Consider the following 24,398-nt stretch of genomic DNA (forward strand, 5'->3'; position numbering starts at 1 on the left):
CCCTTCAGTTCCTGCAAACTGGACTGTTGGTCCCTCTACCTGCTTGACCCTCAGTTTTCGTCATCTGTGAAATGGACATAAGGCCAGTACCTTCTATGAAGTGTTCGTGGAAGAATTCAATGAGATGATGATGTACACAGTAGGTACTGAATAAAAACTAGCTCAGTTTTGTTATCAAGTAATACAGTAGGTGTTTGCAATCCCAGGCATGACCCAGTAAAACTATGTAAACAGAGCCCTAACTTTTTTTTCTTTTTTTTTTTTTTGAGATGGAGTCTCGCTCTGTCACCCAGGCTGGAGTGTAGTGGCACGATCTCAGCTCACTGCAACCTCTGCCTCCAGGGTTCAAGTGAGTATCCTGCCTCATCTACCTGAGTAGCTGGGATTACAGACACCCACCACCATGCTCGGCTAATTTTTGTGTTTTTAGTAGAAACAGGGTTTCATCATGTTGGCCAGGCTGGTCTCCAACTCCTGGCCTCAAGTGATCTGCCACCTTGGCCTCCCAAAGAGCTGAGATTACAAGTGTGAGCCACCGCACCTGGCTGAGCCCTAGCATTTAAAAAAAAATTTAATATAATAGAGATGAGGTCATGCTATGTTGCCCAGGCTGGTCTTGAACTCCTGGGTTCAAGCCATCCTCCCACTTCGGCCTCCCAAAATGCTGGCATTACAGGTATGTAATGCTGGCTCCATCTCAAAATGCTGGCATTACAGGTATGGGCCACCGTGCTTGGCCACAGAGCACTAACATTTGAAAACTCCACATATACGTTCAATTCACTTCCAAAGATATTTGCTGAGTGCTTACTACATTTGAAGAAATTGTTAGCAGTTTAAAGGTTATGAGCATTTTTTTTTAAATTATTGCTCCTTATCAAGGATGCTATAATGTCTAGGGGACAGAGATATGGAAAGTGTTTACAGGGTAGAGGGAAAAAAAATGCATGCCCATTGTTCCCCTCTTGTGAGTCTTTATTTCCTCCTGGCTGGATAACAGTAGTGGTTTAATTTATCTTTACAGTCCCATTTCACTCTCCTTCCATTCCAACTGACAAACTACCAGGTGAATCTTAAGACAGTCTGGATTCTGTTTTCCAGAACGTAATGCCTCTTTTACCATGGCATTCTTTTTACAACAGGGCCTCAGCAAACTTTCAAACCTTATCTCTCAAACAAACCAGACGACTCCCTTGCTCAAACATGTCCTCTGTTTTCCTTCCTCCGCGTTATTACTCACAGTGTTTCCTAAGTTGGAGTGCCCCACCTCATTACTGCCTGTCAAACTTATGCTTTTTCTTGTGTGGCCTCAGTGGGTTCTCCACGAGACAGGAACATTCCCTTCCTAGACCAGACCTCATTCTACTGTCCTTTCGGCATTGTTCATGTTAGCATCATTTCATGGGCCCTGTTCTTGATTGTGGCAGAGCTGATCTATTTCACTTTTTAGTATTTCCTCTAGTTCCTTGTATGTAGCCAACAAATGTTTATTGAATTACACCCAGGATCTTATTTATTTATTTATTTATTTATTTATTTATTGAGACAGTCTTATTCCATCACCCAGGTTGGAGTGCAGTGGTGCAATCTCGGCTTACTAACAGGCTCCATCTCCCAGGTTCAAGCGATTCTCCTGCCTCAGCCTCCCGAGTAGCTGGATTACAGGCATGCACCACCACACCCAGCTAATTTTTGTATTTTTAGTAGAGACAGGATTTCACCGTGTTGGCCAGGCTGGTCTCAAACTCCTGACTTCAAGTGATCCACCTGCCTCAGCCTCCCAAAGTGCTGGGATTACAGGCGTGAGCCCCTGCGCCCGGCCCCAGGATCTTAATTTTAATATCTGTATCCTAGCTTTGCTAGTTTTAAGCTGTGTGATATTGAGTAAGTTACTTAACCTCTCTAAGCTTCAGTTTCCTCATCTGAAACAAGATAATGCACTTGGAATGCTTCACATTGTGCTTGTTATAATAGGAGCTACAGATTGTCGGAGAAAGAAAAGATCCACCTATGTTGGAGGAATATGGGATACGGGAGGGCTTCCTGGAGGAAGTGGGATGTCAGCTGGGATTTGAATAGATGAAGATGAGAGAGGACATTCTAGGCAAAAGGATTAATTTGAACAAAGATTTAAGAAGAAATAGGAAAGCACAGGATGTGCTGAAGATGGAGTTGGTCAAGTCCTGGCAAATACTTTTGGAGAGATTCTCCACGAATAGAGATAGAGAGGGAAAGGATGGGGGAGTAACTTTTCTCAGAGTGTGAATTAACAGGTTGGAAGGAGGAAAATCGGTCTTTAGTGGTTTGCTGAAGGTTCCTGTCATTGACTTTGTCCTTTTCAGCAGCGGCAGCAGAATCGGAAGTGGTGGTCAGTGGATAGGTGACAGAATGAAATCAGCACATGTTTTCAGTAAGGTGCAATGAAGGATGGAAATGGACAAAAGGACAAGGCTGCTCATGATTAGCAGAGTTAGGCTTAAAGTTTTACATTTGTGTTAAATAATTAATTATAGAGGCAGGAGAATTGCTTGAATCGGAGAGGCGGAGGTTGCAGTGAGCCGAGATCCCGCCATTGCACTCCAGCCTGAGCGACAAAAGCGAGACTCCGTCTCAAAAAAAAAAAAAAAATTAATTATAGAAATACAAGAGTGAATCTGGCTTAGTATTAGTTTGTGGGAAAGGCTCTAGAGGGAAGGGTGGAAAGGATTCGTTATAAAGTCAGGTTGAGCCAAAGGGTCAGTGCAGCCACTGTATCTGCCAATGCAAATATAAAATGAGGCCAGGTGCGGTGGCTCACACCTGTAATCCCAACACTTTGGGAGGCCAAGGTGGGCAGATCACTGGAGGTCAGGAGTTCAAGACCAGTTTGGCCAACATGGTGAAATCCTGTTATCTACTAAAAATTCAAAAAAAATTAGCCAGGTGTGGTGGTGCATACCTGTAGTCCCAGCTACTCAGGAGGCTGAGGCAGGAGAATCACTTGGACCTGGGAGGCGGACGTTGCAGTGAGCCAAGATTGCACCACTGCGCTCCAGCCTGGGCAACAGAAGAAAACTCAGTCATAAATAAATAAATACAAATTAATAATAATAATAAATAAATAAAATGAAGCAGGCATGGTGGCTCACACCTGTAATCCCGTTTTTTGGGAGGCTGAGGTGGAAGGATCACTTGAAGCCAGGAGTTTGATTCCAGCTTGGGCAACATAACTGGACCCTGTCTCTACAAAAAAAACTTAAAAATTAGTTGAGCAAGGTGGTGAGCTTCTGTACGTCCAAACTCCTTGGAGGCTGAGTCAAGAGGATCACTTGAGCCCAGGTGTTGGAGGCTACAGTGAGCTATGATTACACCACTGCACTCTAGCCTGAGCAACAGAGTAAGACCCTGTCTCTATACACACACGAGAAAAGTATAGTTTAATAATAGATGTAGGGAGTCAGACCAAGGAAGGCCGTAGGCTCACGGTACTGTTTGGCAGTGAGGTCATGCCTGAGCACTTTACATAGTTACATTTTTGCTGCAACAATAGGAATGTGTTGGCCCACAGCAGAAGACTCAAATGATGCCTCCTAAGCAGGTAAGCGCACCCATCTCCCAGCTGCTATGAGTGTTGGCTGCTAAGGGTTCCCAGCTGCCCCAAATTTCAGAGAATTGCCCTCACTTGAAGGGAGTGACCTTGGGGACCTTAACTTCCTTAGGGCCCACAACCACTGACATGGACTAGGGTACAAAAAGCTGTCCATGCCTCAAGGTGAGTGACTGTGGTGGTGTTTCTGCCCAGAGCTCTCCTGTGTGCATCAGGTCAAAGAAAGATCAGGCTGAGCCCGACTCGGCTCTCTTCCTTTCCCTGTCTTGCTCATCTTCCTCCCTTACAGGATTTGCCTCCCTCACTAAATCCTGTTCATTGGATCTCTCTTACAGGCTCTGTTTCTAAGGGCTCTGACCCAAGACACCTATGAAATCAAATAGCCAGAAAAGAACTGGATCCAGGTTCTCAAACAGAGCTATCATCCATCATGGCCTTTATGCATATATCAGCTCTGATTGTTTGGTTTTGTGTTCGCTTTATTCTCCCCTGTGGTCCTCATTGTTAATGCCAGGTGTACAGCCAGACAGTTCAGCAACCCTCCTGTAGAGAAAACTTCATCCCAATAGTTTTGTTGTTGTTGTTGTTTCTTTGTTTTTTTTGAGACAGAGTTTTGCTCTTATTGTCCAGGCTGGGGTGCAATGGTGCAATGGCATGATCTTGGCTCACTGCAGCCTCCGCCTCCCAGGTTCAAGCAATTCTCCTGCCTCAGCCTCCCAAGTAGCTGGGATTACAGGTGTGCGCCAGCACAGCCAGCTGTATTTAGAAGAGACAGAGGATTTCACCATGTTGGTCAGGCTGGTCTTGAACTCCTGACCTCAGGTGATTCCCCCTGCCTTGGCCTCCCTAAGTACTGGGATTACAGGCATGTGCCACCGCTCTCGGCCCCATCCCAGTAGTTATAACAAGATGCCAGGACTCATGCTGACTGGACTGTCTTGATCACATGTCTTTCCCTAAATCAATCACTACAAATGATGGCAGGTAGGGTTTGGAGTGCTTTCATTGGTTAGGACTGGGCCATGTGATCCCCCACCCCAAGGTGAGTAGTGAGTCACTCCCAAGGCAGCTACAGGGATAGACAGTGGGGAGGAGTGGTTCTGTTACCAGAAAGGGGTCCTGATCTAGACCTCAAGAGAGGGTTCTTGGATCTCGTGCAAGAAAGAGTTTGAGGCGAATTCATAGAGTTAAGTGAGAGCAAATTTATTAGAGAAGTAAGGAAACGAGGCTGGGCACAGTGGCTAGGGCATAATCCTAGTACTTTCGGAGGCCGAGTGAGGGTGCAGATCACTTGAGGCCAGGAGTTCTAGACCAGCCTGGCCAACATGGTGAAAGCCCCTCTCTACCAAAATACAAAAATTAGCCAGGTGTGATGGTGGGCGCCTGTAGTCTCAGCTACTCCGGAGGCTGAGGGAGGAGAATTGCTTGAACCTGGGAGGCAGAGGTTGCAGTGAATTGAGATTGTGCCACTGCACTCCAGCCTGAGTGACATGGCAAGACTGTCTCAAAAAAATGAAAAAAAAAAAAAAGAGAGACAAAAGAATGGCCACTCCATAGGCAGAGCAGTGGCATGGGCCACTCAGCTGCTTATACTTACTGTCACTTCTTGATTATATGCTAAGCAAGGCATGGATTATTTATGAATTTTCTGGGAAAGGAGTGGGTAATCCCTGGAACCAGAACTGAGGGTTCCTCCCCTTTTTAGACAAGACAGGGTAACCTCTGGACATTTCCATGGTATTTGTAAACTGTCACAGTGCTGGTGGGAGTGTCTTTTAGCATGCTAATGTATTACAATTAGTGTATAATGAGCAGTGAGGATGACCAGAGGCCACTTTTCTCACCATCTTGGCTTTGGTGGGTTTTGTCTGGCTTCTTTACCATCACGTATTTTATTAGCAAGGTCTTTGGATCTTGTGCTGACCTGTATCTTGTGCTGACCTATCTCATCCTGTGACTTAGCAGGCCTAATCTCCGGGGAATGCAATTCAGTAGGTCTCAGCCTTATTTTACCCAGCCCCTGTTTAAGATGGAGTCCTTCTGGTTTGAACGCATCTGACAGTTCCCTGGAGGAAAGTGGGGTTCCCTTACTAAAAGAAAGAGAATGTTTACGGGGAAGGACACAACACATACCCCCAGTAGATCCTGAAGGATGTCCACATGAAGTCCTTAGGATAACAAGGCATATGAAAACCATCAGTGAGGACAGGGCAAGAAAAAGGAACTTAATCCCTATTGTTTTGTGGAGATGGGTCGAGGGTGTGGGAAAGGGGATGAAGTGAGATTAGACATGTTGTGTGAAGCTTTAGAGGATGACATTAGGATCTAGGGTCAGAGATAATTTCATTACTATTTTTTTTTAGAGTCCGAGTCTTACTCTGTTACCCAGGCTGGAGTGGGCTCAGAGATTAGAGGGAGGCAGACCACCTATAAGAAATACATAAACCCTTTTTTTTTTTTGAGACAGAATCTGACTCACTCTGTCGCCCAGGCTGGAGTGCAGTTCTGTGGGATCTTGGCTGACTGCAACCTCCGACTCTCAGGTTCAAGTGATTCTCATGCCTCAGCCTCCCAAGTAGCTGGGACTATAGGTGTGCATCACCACTCCTGGCTCACTTTTGTATTTTTAGTAGAGACGAGGTTTCACCATGTTGGCCAGGCTAGTCTTGAACTCCTGACCTCAAGTAATCCTCTGGTCTCGGCCACCCAAAGTGCTGGGATTACAGGTGTGAACCACCACACCCAGCCTAACCCTTTATATATCCACAAAATATGTATGTGTCTATATATAGTATACAAGACATACACAATTTAAGTTGTCCAGAAAAAGAATAGAGATATCTGTGAGAGGGTGAGGTTGTCTGTAGTCTCTGCCATGAACGGGCAGATCTCTCTTCCCGTGACTAATAAAATACACTTGTGCCTCCTCCTTACCTGGGCTTTTTCAGGAGGGCTGTGTCTGGGTGGGTACTATCTGGAATGCCCCACCCCGGTCATGTTTTGGGGAAATCTGCCCCACCCCAATAATTCCAGCGGGGGTACTTTCTCCTCGGAGGCGCACTTCTGCATCCTCTTTTAGTCACCTGGGATACCCGCCTGGCATTGCAGTCACCGCAGTACGTGCCTTAGCGTCCTCCAATTTGGTGTAAGCACCCCCAGGGTAGTGACTGTATCTCATCTAGCTTACTTCCTCAGTGTTCTTACTCAAAAAATATTTATCGAACAAACAATTTTATCAGGTATTTTGTGCAAGAATTTTTGCCTTGGGGGAAGGTCTGTGTGACTAAGAGCCCACGAGGATCCCGTCTAACTTCAAGATTCTGCGTCGGGCATTGGTACTGAACTGGAAGCTGATTTATGGTGAGTAATTGAGAATACCCAAGGCCACTTTGACTCTTGCAGCTGTTGGATAGAGCAGCACCCTCTCCCGCCCTCCCTCTGAGAGTTCACCAATGGGCAGTCCCAGAAGTCTTTGAGGAGGAGAAGGGGGTCATAGTGAGAATTTACCCTGGAATGTAAAGTGAGAGGCCCCTTTTCAGTCTTTGCGCCTTCGCACGGGTCCGCCCCAAACCTAGAAGAACGCCCCTGACTCCTTCTTCCTCTACCTACTGTTACTCCTTTGACTCCGTCTGGTGACCCTATCGCCGACGCCTTCCGGAAAGCGCTTCCCCCTTTTCCACCCCATCGAGTTGGGGTTATTTCTCCTTTTCTGGGCTCTCTCCCATTGCTGGGGAGGAAGGGGGATATGAAAGGACTGCCTGACCGCGGCTCTCATCACAGTGGGCCTGGCTTACCTAGTTTCTCTGTCCCCTTTTGCCTTTCTCCTTTCTCCCTGTTGCAGTCATGGACTTCACTCATTACATATACCTATACCTATACCTATACCTATACCTATACCTATACCTATACCTATACCTATACCTATACCTATACCTATACCTATACATGTTTTAAAATCGGGCAGCCTCCCGCTCCCCGCCCCACGCCCAGAATAGGTTCAGAGGGGCGCCCGGGTTCACGTGTGGAGCGTGTGGCCTCTGCGCCTAATGGGCGCCCCTTCACTACATGAATGGGTGCGGGCAAGGGTATAGGATTTTAGAATTCCAAGAGTCGTCGGGGGTCATCCCGTGGAATCCTCTCTTTTGCAGATGCTCTTTCTGGAGCCTTCCGATGCAAGCTCTTGGGCTCACGCAGCCCTTCTCCTCTTCTAAGCCCAGAGCACTTTGGCTGCTGCAGATCTCCACGGCCTCGGCAGGTAGGGAGGAGCAGGCAGGTGTCAGTGGCCTCCCTTTCACCGTTGGGGAAACTGACTCAGAGAAACAAGGCGACGGGCCTCGGCAGGGCGGGACTGTAACGGGAATTCAGGGCTCCAGGCCAGAGCGGAATTTATTGTCTCCTTTTGCGAAGCGTGAATGTGAAATGATCGACTTCGGAGTCCCAGGCGGAGACCCTTCAGTCCCCGAGAAGAATCGGGATGGGGTCTGTGATTAATGCAGTAATTACTCGCGCCTGGGCATTGACCCCTTGCCAACTTGGCAAGATCCGGCACGGTCCACCGCCCTTCCCTTCACAGGGTGACCAGTGGGCTGCGGCCTCTTTAAGGCCCAGCGCTCCGCCCCCGGCTCGTCGCCGACCTCCTCGCCGCCGCTCGGCCAGTTCCAGACTTTCCTCAGAGATGAGGTCATCTCCCCGTTACCCATTGGCTGCGTCGTGCCGCCACTCACAGGAAGTCACGCCTCCGTCTTCGCCTTCTTCATGCTGCTTCCTTCTCCGCCCGCCCCTTAGTCTGACGATCACGACCCCGATCAGGCCTCTGATTGGCTAGCGCCGCCGTCACTTCTCCAGCGGACAGTCTTCAGGACAGGAGGCGGGCGTGGTGGGCGGGCCCGCAGCTTCCGCGGCTGAGAGGAGCCGGCGGCGGCAGTGTCTGTGGTGGCCGTGGCGGCGAGAGCGACGGTCCCATCCTTCCCACCTTCTCCGTTGCCGCTGGCCACACGCCCTCCGCTGGCGGCGACTTCTCAGCTCCGTGCGCCCGGGCTGGACAGTGAGCCTCGAGAGGAGAAGCGGGCGGCCAGAGCCGGAGTGGGGCGAGCCGCGGAACCCGGCCGGGAGCCGCGTGAGGCGGTGAGTGGGAGTCCGGGCTGGGGACCCCTCCCCCACCGCGGCCCCGCCCCGCCCGGAGCATCCTTTTTCTCCCCCGACCCCGCTGCGCGCGCCCTCGAGGGGTCAGGCAAAGCGGCCCTTGCGTCTCCGGCCCTCTTCCCGCCGGCCTTCTGCCCCTGCCCTCAGGGCCGGAGTCGCAGAGCGGCGGTCACTGTGCCGGGCCTGGGACCCGGGCCGGGGCCGGGCGGGCGGGCGCGGTCCTGCACCTGTGCACCGCCTGACGGGGCTGTGCTGCGCGGGGCGGGGAGGCACGGAGATCCTCGCCCTTGCTTCTCCCGGGGTGTGTTTTGATTGCAGGGACGGGGTGTCGTCCGCTTTCTCTGGGGTCTTGTGCAGACCTTCAGGATCAAAGTGCAGTCCTCAAGATTCTCAGGCAAGGAGGCTCAGCTGGAGTTGTTGGTGCTAGTATAGCAACCTGAATGCTGCCAGGTGTACAGGGCTCTGCAGATCTGAAACTTGATGGCCAAGAACTTTACCCTCTAAGAGAGCGTCTGTCAGGACGCTGATTGCAGTCCACCCTCCCCGCTTCGGGTACTTTTGATACTCCATAGTACCTAGGGCTGGACCTTTTGAGACGCCTCCCAAACCTGCCACTTGCTAGCTATGTAATCTTGTGCCTTGGTTTCCTCGTCTGAAAAATGAGGATAATAGCACCAGTCGCATACGGCTGTTTGTTGTGTCGAGTGAAATAATTCACGTGAAACGTTTGATACAGTGCTTGGCCCATAGTAAGGGCCCAAGAAATGTTTGCTTTTGGGATGTTGAGAATGACTGGTTTGGCAGTCATTAAGCACTAGCCCAGCTTGGCTTTGTCAAGATTTCTCTCTCTTGTCTGCCTATTATGCAGCGTAACGAAAGGGCAGTTGAACGGTTAACTGCTTGCCAGCCTCTATTTGGCATGAAGTTTGTGTATATACAGGAATGTGGAATACATCACTTAAATATAATAATGGAATTACCCCATGCTTCATATGTTTTTGCATAGTTTTAAACTCATAAGACGTCTGGAATGTCCCCGAGTTGCAAGTTTTTGAGATCTTTTCAGGGTCTTTTCTACATCAAGCCGAAACCTATAACATAAGACTTAAACTGTCAGTAAGATGTTAAACTTACATGTTTTATTTCAGAAGACCCCCAAAACTCCAAATGTCACTTATGCAGTTTTGCTGTTGAAAAGCAGTCATCTCCCGGGGGTGAGGTGGTACAGCCAGCTGGCCCGCAGCCCTATAACTGCAGGGTGGGGAACCTTTGGCTGGAAGTTATTAAACTAAGTTTTGCCTAATGTCGTTTGCATATTTCATAGCGGATGAAAGGGCTTTATGTTACTGTTTCTTATTGAAATGACTTAGAAAGAAGCAATCCATTACTGCGTTCTTTAAAAACACCTGCAAAGAAAATATCTGTAGTCTAGCTCCAGTGTTTATTTCAGTTTTTGGCCAGTAACTGTTAAGAAGAGCTCCTCTTTAAGAAGGCTTCCAAAAGTCACATCCACTTGAATAAGTTATTTAGAGTCAAATCAAGAGAGGTGGAAGAGTAATATGTATCCCATCACCCAAAAGTATTTATTGGAGACTTTCCATGTCCTTAGTACTCTGCCAGATGCTATTAGGGAGTGATTAAAAAGAGTACGAAATAGAATCAGCCTGTAAAGGGCAAAACCATAAAGTTTGGGTCACCCGGTAGTAATTACAAGTACTACTTAAGGGATGACTTCATTTATTCATTCAGCAGACTTTTTGTTCCATGTTTGTAATGTGCCAGGTGTTTTTCTAAGGGCTGGGGCTATCAAGATAAGTGAGATATTGTCGCTGCTCATGAGGAGCTCACAGTGTAGTGGGAGAGGCAAAAAAATGGCAGATGATTGTAACGCACTGGAATAAACTCTAAATCCAGACTTTACTGGGAGAGTCAAGGGAGCTTTTCCTGTGGATGTATGGAAGGCTTCAAAGAAAATGGCATTTGAGCTGATTGTTAACCCAGATAAAGGAGAGGAAATTCCGAAGAGAAATAACAGCTTGGAAAGGTTTCCTGGTAGGCTAGGCACAGTGGCTTAAGCCTCTAATCCTAGTACTTTGGGAGGCCAAGGCAGGAGGATCACTTGAGGCCAGGAGTTCGAGTTGAGACCCGCTTGGGCAACATAGTGATACCTTGTCTCCACAAAAAAATTAAAGAATTAGCAGACGTGGTGGCTTGCACCTGTAGTCCCAGCTACTTAGGAGGCTGAGGCAGGAGGATCCCTTGAGCCCAGGAGTTTGAGGTGGCACTAAACTATATTCACACTGCACTCCATCCTGAACATGCAGTGAGACCCTGTCTCAAAAGGAAAGAAAAAAAAAATCCTGATAAATCTTCTGATATACCAGTTATAAGCCCCAGGGAAGGAGAAGGAAACTAACATTCCTTGATGCCCACTATGTAAAAGTTAGGCTTTGATTGTGTTGCTTAAGGATAGGAAAATAGGCTGCAACTAGTTAAATAACTCATTTAGGGATACAGAGTTAACAGAACCAGGACTTGAATCTCTGACTTAGAAGTGTGGTATACTCTTCCTTTTAACATACTTTTGTAGAGGTAAATATAAAAGAGGTAAATATAAAGGAGGTTAGAAAGTTCTACCCATATTATTATTATTATCATTTTATCACATCTGTTACAAGTTACTTTCTATGAAATGTTTCATATTTGATTTAGAGTCACTAAGGCGATATAAATAAAGTTTATCTATATTTAAGGCGATATAATAAATAAAGGTTATCTTTATTTATATATTTTATGCTTATAAATTTGGTGGTATTTCCTAAAAGTATGGTCTGTGGGAACATTCAGTAAAAATGGAGTACAGGCCGGGCGCGGTGGCTCACGCCTGTAATCCCAGCACTTTGGAAGGCCGAGGCAGGCGGATCACAAGGTCAGGAGATCGAGACCATCCTGGCTAACACGGTGAAACCCCGTCTCTACTAAAAATACAAAAAATTAGCCGGGCGCGGTGGCGGCGCCTGTAGTCCCAGCTACTCCGGAGGCTGAGGCAGGAGAATGGCGAGAACCCGGGAGGCGGAGCTTGCAATGAGTTGAGATCCGGCCACTGCACTCCAGCCTGGGCGACAGAGCAAGACTCTGTCTCAAAAAAAAAAAAAAAAAAATGGAGTACATTGATATATACAGATTCTATATGAAGCACTTTACTAACTTTGTTAAACAGGTATCAACTTTCTTTGAGAGTGCAGCTTAAATACTTAAGTGTATTTAAAAAAAATTTGTAGATTTACGGCCATTTAATTTACAAAGGGGAAATTAGAATTTTTAAGTCGTATTAACAAAGATTATTGTATTATATTTAGAGAAAACACTGTGGCAAGCTCAAATACCACTGTAAGCTCCCCAGGGGTGAGGATATTTGTTTTTCTTCCCAGCTTCAAGAGCAGTTCTTGGGACATAGCAGGTGCTCAGTAAATATTTCTTGAATATAAGATGAACGTGAACAAATATATATTTACTCTGTGTTCTTGTGTGTGTAAATATATTCACATAAATGCTAGGGTTGGTAGTTGCAATTGACGAACATAAGGAACATTTTTATCTACTGAAAAAAAGCTTTGGTCAGGAGGTTATATTTCAGGTTTTTGAAAGAGAAGAGATAAAACATTGATGGTTTATGGACAAAGTGGTATAGGCTTGGGGAGTAGTTTTTATAAATGAATACATTTTGGAAGAAAGGGAACATTGAACAAAGAAAGTGACCCACTGACACAATTCAGCAAATATGGGCACTGTTTATGTCTAAGGCCTTAATAGAGTTTTGAGAATCAAGGAAATAGCCTCCGCTCTCCAGGAACTTAGAACTTTGGAGAGCGGGTGTGTTAGCTGTCTTCCTGTGTAACAGATTACCTCGAAAGTTAGTGTTCAAGACAATTAACATTTCTTATTTTTCACAGTTTCTGTGAGTCAGGAATTTGGAATCAGCTTGGCTGAGTGATTCAAACTCAGGTCTCTCAAAAAATTGCAATAATGGCTGGGTGTGGTGGCTCACACATGTATTCTCAGCATTTTGGGAGACTGAGGCAGGTAGATCCCTTGAGGTCAGGAGATTGAGATCAGCCTGGCCAACATGGTGAAACCCTGTCTCTACTAAAAATGCAAAAATTAGGCAGATTTGGTGATGCACGCCTGTAGTCCCAACTACTCAGGTGGCTGAGGCACGAGAATCGCTTGAACCTGGGAGGCAGAGGTTGCAGTGAGCCAAGATTGCGTCACTGCACTCCAGCCTGGGGGACAGAGTGAGACTTTATCTCAAAAAAAAAAAAAAAAAAAAAAAAAAAAAAAAAAAAAAATTAGCCGGGACTGGCAGCCCATGCCTGTAATCCCAGCTACTCAGGAGGCTGAGGCATAAGAATTGCTTGAACCAGGGAGGTGGAGGTTGGCCTCTCTGCATGAATGCCTTCATGACATGGCAGCCAGCTTGCCTCAGAGCATGTAATACAAAAGACCAAGCTGCTGCATTGCCTTTTATGACCTAGCTTCAGAAGTCACATACCATCATTTCTCCAGTATTCTGTTGGCCACACATTGTGGGAAGGGACTACACAAGAATGTAAATGGCAGGAGGTGAGGGTCATTGGGGGCCATCTTGGAGGCTGGCCACCACAGTGGGTAAAGTAGAAAATGTTTTGGTTTTTTTTTTTTTTTTTTTGAGATGGAGTCTCACTCTGTCACCCAGGCTGGAGTGCAGTGGCGCGATCTCAGCTCACTGCAAGGTCTGCCTCCCGGGTTCAAGCCATTCTCCTGCCTCAGCCTCCCGAGTAGCTGGGACTACAGGCGCCCGCCACCACGCCTGGCTAATTTTTTGTATTTTTAGTAGAGACAGGGTTTCACCGTGTTAGCCAGGATGGCCTCGATCTCTTGACCTCGTGATCTGCCCCCTTCGGCCTCCCAAAGCACTGGGATTACAGGTGTGAGCCACCGCGCCTGGCCAAAGTAGAAGATGTTGAAAGAAGGTACTGAAGTGTTGAAGTAGGGGAGAGGGAGGGACTCAGAGTAGGAAAGATTACCTTTGGAGGAATGAGGGAATGGGAGAGGTTTAATTCCTTTATCAGATATTTATAAATATTTATTGTGTGTTTACTATGTGCCTTTCACATGGAGGCTAATATGTGGAGGTAGATACTGAATTAGGTTCACATGAAATGTTTTAAGTAATTTAGGCCAGTGTTGACATAAAGAAAAATATTTGAAATCTATGTATATGGTGAAGGTGGAGTCATTTTTTTTTATATTGATGAAGACAGTGAGTTAGTGATAGATGGGCAGGTACAGAGCATAAGTAGTTAAGAACATAAATACCACAGTCATACTGCATAGATCAGAATCCTGGCACTACTTGCTGACTGTGTGTATGAACTTGGGCTGTGTGACTATGATACTCTTGCTACTTTATCTTCTCTGTGACTCACTAGCTGTAAAATGGGGATAAAAATGGGGCCTGTTTCATATTGCTGCTGTGAGGATTAAATAAATTAAAAATATATAAAGTCCCTGGAACAGCTTTACATGCATGCCATTTTCATGGTTATTATGATCATCATTGGTTTTGGGCAGTAGCATAGAACTGACTATGGGTGAATTAGTTTGGAATCAGAGAGATGAATATAGACTGATATGAGTGTGCAGAAAGAGGCATTTAAATGTTAACCATTGCTGCTTCACCATCAGTTTTTCTATGTCAAGTACCTACATCTAGATAATTTGTATTTTACAAAGTAGAGTGAACCAGTGGCTTTATTTAGGTGAATACCACAGTTAAAATAAGACCCAAGGAGGTGCACAGTTGCCATTAAGGGTGTCTCTTACCATCTGGGCTCTCTGTCTGCAGAATGGATTTAGCCAGAAGCAGTACTTGAAAGAGCAGGTGCTTCACAACATCTAGGGCCCATAATAAAAATACCTAGAATGAGAACCTGTGTGGCTGAGTTTGAGGGACAAGGTTAATCTGGAGGGAATTTCAAAGGTACAGGCCTGTTGCTGTGGCTCATGCCTGTAATCCCAGCCATGTGAGAGGCTGAGACAGGAGGATTGCTTGAGCCTAGGAGTTTGAGGCTGCAATGAGCTGTGATCATACCACTGTGCTACAGCCTGGTTAACAGATGAGACACTGTCTCAAGTAAATAAATAAATTAAGAAAGTTAATTATAAGAAACTTCTAAATCTGGAGTATAGAAGTTTTGGAATTCAAAAGATGGATTTTGTGAAACTCCATCAGTTTAGATAAACTCTTTAGAGGCAATAGTCATCTTCCTAATGAAGATGACTTCCATTTAACTACTTTAGGAAGTAGATTTGTTACCTCAAAAGGAAAGACAAGGAAATAGAAATGGATTCAGCTTTCTTCAGGTTGAAATCTGAAATCTCTAATTTTGTACAACAGAAAACGATTCTATTGACTTAAAAACTGCGCGGGTGTTTTTTTGTTTGTTTCTTTTGTTTTGTTTTTAAAGAGACAAAGTCTCACTCTGTCATCCAGCTACCACACCAGGCCTGTACCTTTAATTTTTTTATTTTTATCTTTTGGGAGAGTCTCATTCTCTTGCCCAGGCTAGAGCACAGTGGTGTGATCATGGCTCACTGCAACCGCTGCCTCCCAGGTTCAAGAGATTCTCCTGCCTCAGCTTCCCAAGTAGCTGGGATTACAGGTGTGTGCCACCACGCCTAGCTAATTTTTGTATTTTTTAGTAGAGGCAGGGTTTCACTGTATGTTGGCCAGGCTGGTCTCAAACTCCTGACCTCAGGTGATCCGCCTGCCTCCGCCTCCCAAAGCGCTGGTATTATAAGCATGAGCTACTGTGCTTGGCCAGTCCTGTACCTTTTAAATGCCCTCCAGATTAACCTTGTTCCTCAGACTCAGCCACACAGGTTCTCATTCTAGGTATTTTTAGTGTGGACCCTAGTTCTACCCCTAAGCTCTTGTGAAGCATATGGTGGGATCATAGCTCACTGCAACCTCAAACTCCTTGTCTTAAGTAATCCTCCTGCCTCCGCCTTCTGAGTAGCTAGGACAACAGCATGCACCACTGCGCTTGGCTAATTTTTTTTTTTTTTGAGACGAAATCTTGCCCTGTTGCCCAGGCTGGAGTGCAGTGGCGTGATCTCGGCTCACTGCAAGCTCTGCCTCCCGGGTTCAAGCAATTCTCCTGCCTCAACCTCACGAGTAGCTGGGATTACAGGTGCCCGCCACCACGCCCAGCTAATTTTTTGTATTTTTTTTAGTAGAGATGGGGTTTCACTATGTTGGCCAGGCTGGTCTCGAACTCCTGACCTCAGGCGATCCCCCTGCCTTGGCCTCCCAAAGTATTGGGATTACAGGCATGAGCCACTGTGCCTGGCCTGCTTGGGTAATTATTATTTTTTATTTTTATTTTTATTTTTGAGATGGAGTCTTGCTTTGTTGACTAGGCTGGATTGCAGTGGTGCGATCTTGGCTCACTGCAACCACCGCCTCCTGGGTTCAAGCCGTTCTCCTGCCTCAGCCTCCCAGGTAGCTGGGACTACAGGCATGCGCCACCATGCCTGGCTAATTTTTTTGTATTTTTCGTAGAGATGGGGTTTCACCATATTGGACAGGCTGATCTCCAACTCCTGACTTCAAGTGATCTGCCCACCTCGACCTCCCAAAGTGCTGGGATTACAGATGTGAGCCTCCGTGCCCAGCCTCTGCTTGGCTAATTTAAAAAAATTTTTTTGTAGAGAAGAGAGTCTTGCTATGTTGCCTAGACTAGTCTCAAATTCCTGGCCACAGCAGTCCTCCTGCCTTGGCCTCCCAAAGTGTTGGGATTACAGGTGTGAGCCACCGTGCCTGGCCAAGATTCTTAAGCATACTAAATCCATATCACATGTATGAGGAGAGAAGATAATTAAATTCTATGTCACTGCAGGTGTTAAAGCAGAAATTGGGTGACCTGTCAGTGTGCATTGGGTGGAACTAATTGCTCAATTTGCCTTCAGTTCTGTGGTTCGTGACTCAAGTCCAGTTCTCTCATTGTTTAGTGGGAGGAGGTTCTGTGAAATTAAATGATTTGAGTTCTGCAACAGTCCAGAGGCTGAGCCCAGGCCAGTTCTTCACACAGTATTTAAGGCCGGCTCATATAGCAGTAATATAAGATCTGTAGAATCCTTGGAAGAAAGAGTGTTGTCAAAATGTCTTTTTACTTCCATGTTTTTGCTTCTGTGATATGTCTGGTTCATTTGCTCCCCATTCGTTCTTATTGATATGCATTTATAAATCATTCTCTGTGTAAATGAGAGCTTGTAATGAGTAATTTGGCTAGTTCATTTTGAGATCTGGAGTGTGTCCTCTGTTTGTTACTGAATTTGTAGATAGGTAGGCTATTTACAGGTCTTTCTCCTCTGAAATTATGAGTGGAAATTATAGGTGATTCTGGTTTTTTGAAAACCATTGTTCTTGTATTAAAATTTAAAGCATAATGGGCATAATTCAAACAAAGTTTCTGAATTTCATAATATGACAGAGTAAAATAACTAGTGAGCTAACATGTCCATGTCAAGTTTCAGGGCACAACAGATCTGGGTACTGACAGTTACCAGGTATGTAACTATAAACTTACTCCTTAACCTTCTTGTGATTCAGCTGTAAACTAGAGTTAATAATCCTTACAATGTGAGGTCATTATAAGGATTATGCAGAAATATAAAGAGGGAAGTAATAGGGGCATCTACTTTGTGGTAGACACTGTGCTACCTTATTAATCCTCATGTGAACTCTGAAATAAGTGGTAGGAGCAACATTTTGCAGGTGAGCAAAGAGAAGCTTGGGGAGAGGAACTAATTTAGGAAAGTAACAGTTAGGATTTTTGTTGTTGTTTTGCTTTTTTGTTTTTTGTTTTTTGTTTCTTTTTTTTGAGACGGAGTCTCGCTCTGTCGCCCAGGCTGGAGTGCAGTGGCCGGATCTCAGCTCACTGCAAGCTCCGCCTCCCAGGTTCACGCCATTCTCCTGCCTCAGCCTCCCGAGCAGCTGGGACTACAGGCGGCCACTCGCCCGGCTAGTTTTTTGTATTTTTTAGTAGAGACGGGGTTTCACCGTGTTCGCCAGGATGGTCTTTATCTCCTGACCTCGTGATCCGCCCTTCTTGGCCTCCCAAAGTGCTGAGATTACAGGCTTGAGCCACCGCGCCCGGCCGCTTTTTTGTTTTTTTTTAGACAGAGTCTTGCTTTGTCTTCCAGACATGAGTGTAGTGGCAGGATCATAGCTCACTGTAACCTCAAACTCCTGCACTGAAGCAGTTCTCCTGCATAACTAGGACTATAGGCATGTCCCACCATGCCTGGCTAAATTTTTTTGTGCAGGCGGGGTCTCACAGTGTTCCCCAGGCTGATCTTGAACTCTTGCCCTCAAGCCTTGACCTCCTAAACTGTTGAGATTACAGGCATGAGCCTCTATGCCTGGCCAGGATTTGAATCCAGATCTGTTTTTGAATTAAATAATTCTGACTTCCTACCATAATGTATATGAACTTCTTAACTTTGCCTCTAGTAAATGTTTGTTTGTGTTCAGTGTCTTTTGCATAGTTAGTGAAAATGTCAGTTGTGGTGAGAATTCTTTGTAGTAATAATCAAGATGTTATAGTTCAGAAAATATTCTTTGCAGTATTCCTTATATGTATCTGGTTGCCATTCTTGAGATGGAAAACTGTAATAGTAACTTCACATCTTAGGTTGCTCAATTAATACTTGCCAAATAAGGGCCAGGCATTATGGCTCACACTTGTAATCCATAATGCACTTTGGGAGGCCGAGGTGGGAGGATCACTTGAGCCCAGGAGTTCAAGACCAGCCTGGGCAACATGACAAGACCCCGTCTCTACAAGAAATAAAAAAAGCAGCTGGGCATGGTGACATGCACCTGTAGTGCATGAGCCCGGGAGATGGAGGCTGCAGTGAGCTGTGTTTGTGCCACTGCACTCTAGCCTGGGCAACAGAGTGAGACTCTGTCTCAGAAAGAAAAAATTACCAAATAAGGGTGTACTATAATATCCACATTTTTAGAATTTTTTTTTTGTCAGTGTTTCAGTATCTTTAAATTGTAAATGGGGTAATTGATGCCAGAGTCTCTTGATTGTGGTTAATTTGTACATATTTTCTTTACCACAAAATTTACAGGAACTTGGAAAGTTGTCCTTTCCTAATACTCTAGAATGCACTGTGTTGAATTTTGGTGTTAGAGTGGTGTTATCATGGTTGGAACTTTGGCGCGCGTGTGTGTGTGTGTGTGTGTGAGAGAGAGAGAGAGAGAGAGAGAGAGACAGGGTCTCATTCTGATACCCAGACTGGATCACAGTGGCATGATCGTAGCTCACCATAACCTTGAACCCCTGGCCTTAAGCAGTTCTCCTGCTTTGACCTCTCAAAGTGTTAGGATTATAGGCATGAGCCACAGTGCCTGGCCCTGGCTTTATATTTTGTATTTAGTTATATGATGGATATATTTAAAGTAGTCTTTTTGAGTTTGCCATATATATGTGTATATATTGTCTTTCCTTTAAAATGTAGAGCAAGAGAAATTTAGAAATTAAAAGTAAGGGGTGACCGGGTGCGGTGGCTCACGCCTTGTAATTCCAGCACTTTGGGAGGATTGCTTGATCTCAGAGGTTCGAGACCAACTTGGACAACATGGCAAAAACCCGTCTCTACAAAAAATACAAAAAATAACTGGGCATGGCAGTGTGCACCCGTAGTCCCAGCTACTCTGAAAACTGAGGTGGGAGAATTGCTTGAGTTTGGGAGGTGAAGGTTGCAGTGAGCCGTGGTTGTACCGCTGCACTCCAGCCTGGGTGACAGAGCCAGACCTCGTCTCAAAAAAAAGAGTAAAGGTTAGGACGGGCATGGTGGCTCATGCCTGTAATCCTAGCACTTTGGGAGGCAAGGTGGGTAGATCACCTGAGGTCAGGAGCTCGAGACCAGCCTGGCCAAGATGGCGAAACCCCGTCTATACTAAAAATACAAAAAAATTAGCCGGGTGTGGTGGTGGGTGTCTGTAATCCCAGCTACTTGGGACGCTGAGGCAAGATAATTACTTGAACTGGGGAAGCAGAGGTTGCAGTGAGTTGAGATCATGCCACTGCATTCCACCCTGGGGGACAGAGTGAGACTCTGTCTCAAAAAAAAACAAAAAAAAAACAACAAAGTGCTATTTTCTTTCTTTTCCCTTGTTTATGTGATAATCACTTTTTATGAGAAGAAATCACTTGAACAAAGCTTCTATGCAAGAGCCTTTCACGCTTTAAATCTAGCACTCCAGGTTCATGCTCTAAGGTTGTGGCATTGAAGGGAAAGAGGTTGTGGGTTTTTATTCTATTTACTTATTCTGTGTTACATATTTATTTATTTATTTATTTATTTATTTGTTTATTTTTTTTGAGACGGAGTCTCGCTCTGTCGCCCAGGCTGGAGTGCAGTGGCGCGATCTCCGCTCACTGCAAGCTCCGCCTCCCGGGTTCACGCCATTCTCCTGCCTCAGCCTCCCGAGTAGCTGGGACTACAGGCGCCCACAACCGCGCCCGGCTAATTTTTTGTATTTTTAGTAGAGACGGGGTTTCACCGTGGTCTCGATCTCCCGACCTTGTGATCCACCCGCCTCGGCCTCCCAAAGTGCTGGGATTACAGGCGTGAGCCACCGCGCCCGGCTACATATTTATTTTTATTTATGAGATGTAGTCGTCGTCTTCTGTCACCCAGGCTGGAGTGTAGTGGCTCAATCTCGGCTCACTGCAACCTCCGCCTCTGGGGTTCAAGCGATTCTTGTGCCTCAGACTCCCGAGTAGCTGGGAATTACAAGTGCCTGCCACCATGCCCGACTAATTTTTGTATTTTTGGTAGAGATAGGGTTTTACCATATTGGCCAGGCTGGTCTCAAACTCCAGACCTCAAGTGATCTTCCCACCTCAGCCTCCCAAAATTATGGATTACGGGCGTGAGCCACCCTGCCAGGCCTTATTTATAATTATTTATTTATTTATTTATTTATTTATTTATTTAGAGATAGGGTCTTGCTATGTTGCCTGGGCTGGTTGTGAACTCCTGGCCTCAAGCAGCCTTCCTGCCTTGGCTTCCGAAAGTGTTGGGATTACAGGTGTAAGCCACCATGCCCCTCCTATTTTTATTTTTTGTAGGGATAGGGGTCTCACTCTGTTGCCCAGGCTGATCTTGATCTCCTGGGCTTAAGTGATCCTCCCATCTTGGTCTCTTAAAGTGTTGGAATTACAGGCATGAGCCACTGAGCTTTTTATTATATTTTATAGATTCATTGAACTATTTTTCATTATCTTGTTGATAATTCCTTTTTGTTCAGATTTTTTTTTGGGGGGTTGGGGTCCTGGAATGGGAACAGGGAACCAGGAACATAATGTATCATATGCTAGTCATTTGAAATAAATTTAAAGGTTTCTTTTACCCAGAAGTTCATAGGATGTTATGGTTCATTTGTGTGATATCTGTCATGGGTTTTTTGTTTTTGTTACTGTTTTTTTTTTGAGACGGAGTCTTGCTCTGTCACCCAGGCTGGAGTACAGTGGCACGATCTCGTCTTACTGCACGCTCTGCCTCCTGGGTTTACGCCATCCTCCTGCCTCAGCCTCCCAAGTAACTGGGACTACAGGCATCTGCCACCATGCCTGGCTAATTTTTTGTATTTTCAGTAGAGACGGGATTTCACCATGTTAGCCAGGATGGTCTCGATCTCCTGACCTCGTGATCCGCCCACCTCGGCCTCCCAAAGTGCTGGGATTACAGGTGTGAGCCAACACGCGCGTCCTGTCATGAGTCTTTGTATACCCTGAATCAGTGGATTAATCATTGTCCTAGATCAGACACTCTGTAGCATGAATGACCCTTTTAAAAAAATTAATATTTTGACCTTTACCTGAAAACTGATTCTTAAAGTGTATCTGGCAGAATCAATATGTATGGAAACCGGGCATGACTTATACAATTTGGACAAGCTAATCATGACATTTTATTTTCAACATGTCTAATAGCCTGTTGGCTGCCCAAATAACACTGAGTTAATTATAGTGTAGCCTTTTGTTCTATTTGGAGAGTGTCAAGGGATTTTTGAATGCCTTCCAAAATTCACCTTCATGAAGTGAGCTTAGAAAGCTTAGAAAATGCTTTCTAGAGCAGGGATTCTCAAAACTACCTTCATGATCCACCCTGCCTCTTCTGGCTACTTATTTGCTTTGTTTTTGAAAAGCATAGCAGGTTTCCCTACTGTTTAGGGATAGTAGTGATGGGGTTGAATGCACCCGTTTTTAATCCCGGCTCTATTGCTTACTGGCTCAGTGATCTTAGACAAGGGAATTAATATTTTTTAATCTTTTTTTTTTTTTGAGATGGAGTCTCACTCTGTCGCCCAGGCTGGAGTGCGGTGGCACGATCTCGGCTCACTGCAACCTCTGCCTCCTGGGGTCAGGCGATTCTCCTGCCTCAGCCTCCTGAGTAGCTGGGATTACAGGTGTGCCCAACCACGCCCGACTAATTTTTAAAAATTTTTAGTCGAGACAGAGTTTCACTGTGTTGGCCAGGCTTATCTCAAATTCCTGACCTCAAGTGATCTACCCACCTCGGCCTCCCAAAGTGCTGGGATTACAGGTGTTAGCCACTGTGCCTGGCCAATCTTTTTAAATTTTTAAATTGAAGTAATTTTCTTTTGACACAGGATCTTGCTTCATCGCTCAGGCTAGAGTTCAGTGGCTTGAACACGGCTCACTGTAGCCTTTATGTCCTGTACTCAAGTGATCTTCCTGCTTCAGCCTCCTGAGTAGCTGGGACCAGAGGCATGTGCCACCACACCTGGCTAATAATTTTAAGTTTTTTTGTAGAGATGGGGTCTCTGTGTTGCCCAGGGTGGTTCAAGTGATCCTCTTGCCTCATCCTCTCAAAAGTGCTGGGATTACAGACGTGAACCACCATGCTTGGTGCATCTTTTTGAAACTCCATGTACTTATAATATAGTTGTGAGAGGTAAATTCAGTTACCCGAATGTAAAACATTCAACCCGTAATAGGCTTTCAATACATGTTAATTTTCATAGCACTCAAAAATTTTCCTTTGTAGCACTAACCACAATTACAATTAAATATGTAATTTTGAAATGTTTTTCTTACAAGCTTTGTGATGCCAGGGAACATATCTGTCTTTTCACGGCCCTATTCTCAGCATCCAGAATAGTGCCAGGCATGATGTGTAGTAGACGCTGAATAAATACTTCTTAAGTGAATGAACATCCCTTTCCTGATTCTGTCCTCCCTTGGCTTAAAGGTCAGTATCCTGAACATTTTGGCCTGCTTTGAGAATCAATCACCGTGTGACATAACTTTGGTCTATTAAAGATTGGAGCTGGGTAAAGCTCCATTCATCTCCAGAACTCTTTTTATCTTGCAAAACTGAAACTCTGTACCCGTTAAACGATGACTCCCCATTCTCCTCTCCCTAGCCCCTGTGAACCACCATTCCTTTTTCTGTCTCTTTGATTTTGATTACTCTTAAGTACTTCATACAAGTGGAACCATACAATATTTGTCTTTTTTTTTTTTTTTTTTTTTTTTTGAGATGGAGTCTTGCTCTGTCGCCCGGGCTGGAGTGCAATGGCCGGATCTCAGCTCACTGCAACCTCTGCCTCCCGGGTTTACGCCATTCTCCTGCCTCAGCCTCCTAAGTGACTGGCACTACAGGCGCCCGCCACCACGCCCGGCTAATTTTTTGTATTTTTTAGTAGAGACAGGGTTTCACCGTGTTAACCAGGTTGGTCTCGATCTCCTGACCTTGTGATCCGCCCGTCTCGGCCTCCCAAAGTGCTGGGATTACAGGCTTGAGCCACCGCGCCCGGCCACAATATTTGTCTTTTGTGACTAGCTTAGGTCACTTAGTATAATGTCCTCAAGATTCATTTATGTTGTAGCATATATCAGAGTTTTCTTTCTTTTTATGGCTGAAAGAGTAGTTTTATTAGCCTGATTGCTGCATGTAGAATTTTGGTGGTTCAACATCTTTCAGCCTTCTTTTTTTTTTTTTTTTTTTCCGGACAGAGTCTTACTCTGCCACCCAGGCTGGAGTACAGTGGCACAATCATGGCTCAGTGCAGCCTCCATCTCCTGGGGCTCAAGCAATTCTCCCACCTCAGCCTCCTGAGTGGCTGGGACTACAGGCATGCACCACCACACTTGGCTCATTTTTTGTATTTTTTGTAGGGACGGTCTCATTTTGTTGCCCATTCTGGTCTTGAACTCCTAGGGCCAAACTATCCTCCTACCTTGGCCTCCCAAAGTGCTGGGATTACAGGCGTGAGCTACCACATCCAGCCAACAGCCTTCCTTTATTTCATTCTTTCTTTGTCCTTTCAGTCCGTGTGCTGACAGTGTTTCTGCTGATATAACATTATCAGAAACCTTGTGGGTCTCCTATGTGTATCTTGGGGGTTCCTGTCATTAGACAAGAGGGTTCTCTATAGAGCTTTTCCAGATAATCCCATCTCCATTCCTACCTTCTGCTTATGGTTGGCTGAGGGAATTCATGAGTCACACACCTAATCCCTTCAGCATGACTAAGAGGTTGTCCTACCACATACTTGACTTTCCACAGCATGCTTTTC

The 24,398-nt window shown here is 45.5% G+C and overlaps 2 protein-coding genes across 9 annotated transcripts in view; one reads left to right on the top strand and one right to left on the bottom strand.

Annotated features, from left to right (window-relative positions):
• The window catches only part of LOC126963577 (E3 ubiquitin-protein ligase RBX1), a 598,764-nt gene that overhangs the window by 335,682 nt on the left and 238,684 nt on the right, over positions 1 to 24,398 (bottom strand). The window contains exon 1 of one of the 8 annotated variants that reach the window (XM_050805836.1): positions 8,202 to 8,205. The exons of the other annotated variants lie outside the window; for them this stretch is intronic. The gene's annotated coding sequence lies outside the window, so the exon portion shown is untranslated. Of the gene's footprint in view, positions 1 to 8,201; positions 8,206 to 24,398 lie in introns of those variants that run through there. 8 annotated transcript variants of the gene reach the window in all.
• The window catches only part of MRTFA (myocardin related transcription factor A), a 217,625-nt gene continuing 201,692 nt past the window's right edge, over positions 8,466 to 24,398 (top strand). Inside the window, exon 1 of the mRNA XM_050805826.1 lies at positions 8,466 to 8,710. The gene's annotated coding sequence lies outside the window, so the exon portion shown is untranslated. The remainder of the gene's footprint in view (positions 8,711 to 24,398) is intronic.

Source organism: Macaca thibetana, chromosome 10 (genome assembly GCF_024542745.1).
Source record: "Macaca thibetana thibetana isolate TM-01 chromosome 10, ASM2454274v1, whole genome shotgun sequence".
In the NCBI taxonomy this organism is placed as follows: Eukaryota; Metazoa; Chordata; class Mammalia; order Primates; family Cercopithecidae; genus Macaca; species Macaca thibetana.